Consider the following 6,246-nt stretch of genomic DNA (forward strand, 5'->3'; position numbering starts at 1 on the left):
TTAAACTGGTGTATGGTGTTCTTAAACTCTCGGCAGATTTCCCAGCGGTGGCGGTCAATCAGTGGCCGCATTTCTTACCTGTCTTCTCAAAGAGTAATCTGTGCCGCCTCCCACTGCCCACTTCTTCCCCCTGTCTTACTTTGAATGTCCTTTTTCTTTGGCTAATTTCATGTTTTCTTTCTCTTTCTCTCTCCCTCTCCAGCTTTTTTTAATCTTGTCTGCAGCAGCTGCACTCAGTCTAAAGGAGAAGACTGCCATTATAGAAGAGTTAGGGTTCCATATTGTCTCAAACCAGAAACCAACCAATTCCCTCTGCCCTCAAATTATGCATGTGTGCACATGCGCGCACACATACTCACTCAACAAGTGTTCATGTGTCCCTATGTCCAGGCAACAAGCTCTCTTCTGACTTACATGGTATTTTAAATGGAAGTGTCTTGTACTAACCTAACAAGGCAGGAAAAGAACTGGCAGAGCTGGAAAATGGAACAAATGTAACCTCAGAGAGACAACTACAGGAGAACTCACCCACGTGTAAGTGACTGGGGCAGGAGACCTCAGCTGTGGTTGTGGAAGTGCTGTTCAAAAGGTGTTTGAGCTCTGTGTTTTTCTTTTTGAACAATTCTCCCATTCCATGGGTTGACTGTCTCCAACCACTATTAAACATTTCTGAATATGGAAGCGAAAGCCAAACAACACTTGTGTCTTTTTCAGCATCCACAGACCTCCTGCAGACCCCCAGCAAGGGGCACATGGATCCACTAGCTAACGCTCAAGTGGAGAAGGGAGAAACAAGACAGGGGGTTCAGCTTAGTGAGAGCACAATAACTCCATTCAACCTTCCAAGGCTAGCTGGGGCTTTGAGATGAGTCTCTGCCCACCCTGAGATCTGGAGGGAGCGCTTTGGTGTTCATGAATCTGTCTTGAGTTCGTTGATTTACCTTGCATCAAAATACCATGTGAGTGTGCTCATTGTCATGTACTCCTGCCATCACCATTTCGCTGTCCAGTGTCTCTTGAGAGAGCCTTTTTGCATGTTTTCCAGAATCTGTTTGTTTTTCCTTTCTTCTCCTTTGTTCTTTTTGCCCAAAGGTGTGACCGGTCACTGCCCCTCTGGGGCCTTCATTTGCCAGGAGAAACATCCCAGAACCAGCACTGTTTAGCTTGATACCTTTCTAATGTCCATGTCAATTTTCAATAAAATTCAAAGAAATGCTAAATGATTGTGTGATCAGATCCTAAATCGTTAGGTGATATGGCCCACCATGGTTTACCCCAGGAAGAATGGTTGGGTGCCTCCCAAGTGAGGGATTTGAAGGGCTCAGGGAGGTACCACCAGCTGATGGAATCTTCCAGAATTTTCCCACCAGGGAAGGGTGGGGGCAGGCAGGAACTTCTTTACTTTTTCTCCTTTTATTAGCTGGGATTTAACTGATCAGTTGAGCTAATTATAATCCAGGAGGAAGTGGAATGCCAGGTCCTACAAAATGAGATTCAGGTGAGTTTTAATTACGGAAGGGAAGGAAAGAACTTGGTTGTGCGACTTCCTTCATTTAATCCTGTGCTCTAAGTATCCAGAGAATTCATGAATGTGATTGTTCTTTATGGCCTGAAAAGCATTCTACAGATAGCCACAGGTATTTTGCATCCTGGGGCCACCAGGGAATGATGTCTCCTATCCCGCCAAGCATTAAAATGGGCAAAAGGGAGAGTGGTCAGTGTTCATAATTCTGGTTGTGGTCCAGTGGAGAGGAGTTCCTTTCCATAGCTTCATTTCCCTAATGGCTAGATCCTGAAGACCAGACAAGTGGTCTGTATCCTATACGTACGGCCTGTAGTAGGCCTCTGAAGGAGGACCAAACCAAAATCAAACTCACTGCCACTGAGGGGATTCCGACTCAGCAACCCTATAGGACAGAGTGGAACTGTCCCATTGGGTTTCCAAGACTGTAATCCTTATGGCAGCAGACTGCCACATCTTTCTCCCACAGAGCGGCTGATGGGTTCCAACTGCCGACCTTTGAGTTAGCAGCTGAACACTTTAACCACTGTGCCACCAAGGGCTCCTGAAGGAGTGCCAGAGGAAACAATATTGGCCTGCCTCCTCGAGCTTGCACACTAGGGGGCAGCCGAGTGAAACGATAGTCTGTAACATCACTGAACAGAGAGGCGGGCACTGGAGTGTGGTGGAAAAATACAGGCTCTGGAGCCAGACAGACTTGCTAACCGGATGCTCTGGGACAAGTTGTGTCAATAACTTCTCTGCAAAAGTAGGAATATCAGTAACTCTCGCAGAGTCATTGTGAAGGCTACATACCAGGGTGTTCAATAAATGGTAGCCCTTATTAAGCATGGAGTTTTCCCTTTACTAGAAGTATTTACTTAGGTGACTCTGGTCTAGGGCTTCTCAACTTCAGCACTATTGACATTTGGGGCTGGATCATTCTTTATTGTGAGAGGCTGTCCTGCACATTGTAGGTAGTTTAACAGCATGCCTGGCACTCCCCTCACCTGGTTGTAACCAAAACTTTCTGGAGACATTCCCAAATGTCCCTTGGAGGACAAACCTGCCCCATGTTGAGAACCATTGCTCTAGGTTAAGGGTCAGCAATCTTTCTGTAAAGGACCAGCTAGAAATACTTTGCGGTCTCTGTTGCAACTATTCATCTACTGTAGTAGCACAAAAGTAGCCATATATAACACATAAAAGTATGGGCGTGGCTGTGTTCCAATAAGACTTAATTTTTGGACACTGACATTTGAATTTTATATAGTTCTCCCATGTCCTGAAATGTTATTATTATTCTGATTTTTTCAACTATTAAAACACATACACCACACGCACAAATTCTTAGCTTGAGGGTCCCACAAATACAGGCAGTGTGACCAGATTTGGCCTGTGGGCTATAGTTTTCTGACCTCACCTCTAATGCATTTCAGTGATTATTTATGCACTATCAAGCTTAAAGGGATCAGAAACTACCAGCTTTGCAAAAGAAATCAGAAATGAAGACAAACTATCAAAGTTTTAATGTAAGTCAGCGGGAAAAATGAGTTTGAATTTACTAAAATGTACGTGCACTTTTGTTAGAGCACAGATGGTGGGGGGCTGCTATGGTGACTGGTGCCTGCTCCTGGGGTGGGGAGCCACTGAGCAGGTGAGAATACCAACTGCTTTAAGGGAGAGACGGGCAGATTACCCAAGCAGCAAGGTTAGCACAGGCTTACTTGTGTTTACTTACTAATCTAACAAAAGTTCACGTGGATTTCACCATGCTTACCTTGCTTATCGGGTAATCCGACACAGGGAGAGAACCAAGCCTCTAATACTCTCAAGAGGTCCAAGTAAGCAGGGCTCTAGTGGGAAGCACTAAGGTTAATTAATCCGTGTCCTGCCCTGTTTGACTAAAACACGAGGCATCTGTTAAGCACATAAAAGTGGTGCCCTTTGACTGTAAAATGATACAACCTCTGTGGAAACTGGTATGACAATCCCTTAAAAAATTGGAAATAGAAATACCATTTGACCTGGCAATCTCATTACTAGCTATATATCCTAAAGAAGTGAGAGCCAGAACACAACTAGATATATGCACACCCATGTTCATCACAGCATTATCCACAATAGCAAAGAGATGGAAATAACCTAAGTGCCCATCAACGGAGGAATGGATAACCAAAATGTGGGACATACACACAATGGAATTCTATGCAACCCTAAAGAATAACATCAAATCTACAAAACATCGCATAACGTGGATGAACTTGGAGAACATTATGCTGAGTGAAACAACTCAATCAACAGAAGGACAAATATTATGTTAGTCCACTATTGTAAAAAGTCAAGGAAAGGTTTATACATGGAAGGACAATTTCTTTGTTGGTTACCAGGAATTTCTTTGTTGGTTACCAGGGATGGGGTGGGAGGGGAGAGAAAATTGCTAGATAGGTTAATACATATACATACATACATACATACATATATATGTATATATATGTAGGAGAGAGAGCTCTGGTAGCATAGTGCCTAAGGTTCAAACCCACCAGTCACTCCTCAGAAGGAAGATGGAGCAATCTACTTCCGTAGTGATACTGCCCCAGAAATCCAAGGAGGGGTCGCTATGAGTCAGGTCTGACTCAATGGCACATAACAACAACAACAACAACACACACACACACACACACATATACCAAAGATTATTAGTGGTTACCAGCAAAGAAGGAAGGGGAAAAGGGGAAGTTTTTGTTTATGGGGAATTGCGTTTATGCTATTGGTGGTGGAATGTTTTGGAAAAGGATAGCAATAATAGTGGCACAACATGAAAAATATCAGCAATGATGTCCCTGACCTGTAACTGGGGAAGTTGTTATGTTGGTGAATATCTTGTTGTGTATGTTTTCACCACAATAAAAGTATTTAAAAAAAAAAAAAGTGGTGCCCATTGATCACAAATAGAACACCATTCAACCTTCTCCAGTCATCCAGCCATCCATCTCTTCCTGTTCCAGACATAGGGGATTCAAGGACAAGTAAAACATGGTCCTGGCCCTTAAAGCAGGGCAATGTTCTGACTTCTGGGGACCCTTTGGTCCATTAGAAAAAATACACATATCTAAAATCATATTTTATGACTGTATTGGTATAAATAATATAATTCAGGCTAAATTAATTATATCCTCATTGTTTTGCTTCTGATTAAAAATATAATGGAACAATAGAAGTTCCTGGATAGACTGGGAGAAAAATGTGGAACAAAAATCAAAATCCTATAAAGGACCAGGCTTACTGGTCTGATGGAGACTGGTGGAACCCCCAAGACTACAGCTCCGAGTCACCCTTCAAGCCTAGAACTGAACTCACCCCGTGGCTCAACTTTCAGCCAAGTTACAGACAGGCCTATAAGGTGAACAATAACACTAGAGGGGTACACACTCCTTAAAACAATCAACCACACAAGATCAACGAGCAGCATTTGCTCAGGGATAAAGCTCAGAAGGCAGGAAGGAATAGGAAAGAAGGGCAAAGGGAAACAGGAAACAGGGAGGAAGTGGGAAGAGTGCTGTTACATTGTGGGGTTTGCAATGAATGTCCTGAAACAAAATGTGCAAATTACTCTGTAAACTTTTAACCAAATCATAATAAATAGTTTTTTAAAAAATGAAAATATCTTCATGGATCCCTAAAAGTATTGTGTGCCCTAGGCGTGGTGCTTACTGGATTCATTGACCCTGCCTCAGAGGACCTCACAGTCAAATGGGGAGGGACAGACAAGAAAAGAGTACTGCAATAGAGTGACAGGGTTTTCTTCTTCTTTCAGCAGAACTGCTACTCCCTTCTTTGTGGCCCCAGTATAGTTCCCAGGACATGTGTACATCGGAGACTCTAACTTTACTACACTTTTTGGTTTCTGTGTCTGCTTCCTTCTTGTAAGCACTTTAAGGACAGGGGTTCTGTGATGTTTGTCATTATATTCCCAGTGCCTGATATACTACTAGCTTATAGTAACCACCCAGTGACTGTTTTGTGGAATGAAGAATGAATAAATGAATGAATGAATGAGACATGTGCAAAGTTCAGTGGTATGACAGAAAAGGGAGCCAGTAATTCTGTTTGTAGTGAGTATAGGGGCAGTGGAGTCAAGGAGGCCTCACAGAGGAAGTGACATTGAAGCTGTATCTGGAAGGATGGCTAGGGGTTCCCCAGGTGCATAAGTTATCTGATGAACTCATTAAGTTATTTTTTTTACTATTAATTTAAAAATATGTAATGCTTCATGAATTTGTGTGTCATCCTTGCACAGGGGCCATGTTAATCTTCTCTGTATCATTCCAATTTTAGTATATGTGCTGTCGAAGCGAGCACTAGTATTAAGTCATTTAACCTTCATAGCAATCTTCTCAGGTAGGTATTATTATCAGACATTCTCAATATGGTATATTTTGAAAAGTCCTGGATAGGAATTCCAGTCCCAAAAGGAACCCTCAGCCAAACGTAGCAGTATCTGAAATGCCCCACTTCTGGAGATTCATCCCACTGCTAAAAGGATGGATTTGTTCTGAGGCTGTTCTTTTAATATGCAAGCACATCTTGAGAATCACACATTAACATAGTATTAATATCTAACAGTGGTCTTTATTTATTTATTTTTTTTAAATTGTGATTTGAGAGAAAATTTACAGAGCAAATTCACTTTCCACACAGCAGTTCATACACACGTTGTCTCATGACATTGACTACAATTTACC

The 6,246-nt window shown here is 42.4% G+C and overlaps 1 non-coding gene across 1 annotated transcript; it reads right to left on the minus strand.

Annotated features, from left to right (window-relative positions):
* Window positions 1-5,756: 5,756 nt before the first annotated feature.
* Window positions 5,757-5,863, minus strand: LOC122151317. The gene has a single exon (XR_006164092.1). It is a non-coding gene; the product is annotated as a U6 spliceosomal RNA (small nuclear RNA).
* Window positions 5,864-6,246: the final 383 nt, after the last annotated feature.

This window comes from Orycteropus afer, unplaced genomic scaffold, assembly GCF_000298275.1.
Source record: "Orycteropus afer afer isolate SDZICR_OR568_19922 unplaced genomic scaffold, OryAfe1.0 scaffold00387, whole genome shotgun sequence".
In the NCBI taxonomy this organism is placed as follows: domain Eukaryota; kingdom Metazoa; phylum Chordata; class Mammalia; order Tubulidentata; family Orycteropodidae; genus Orycteropus; species Orycteropus afer.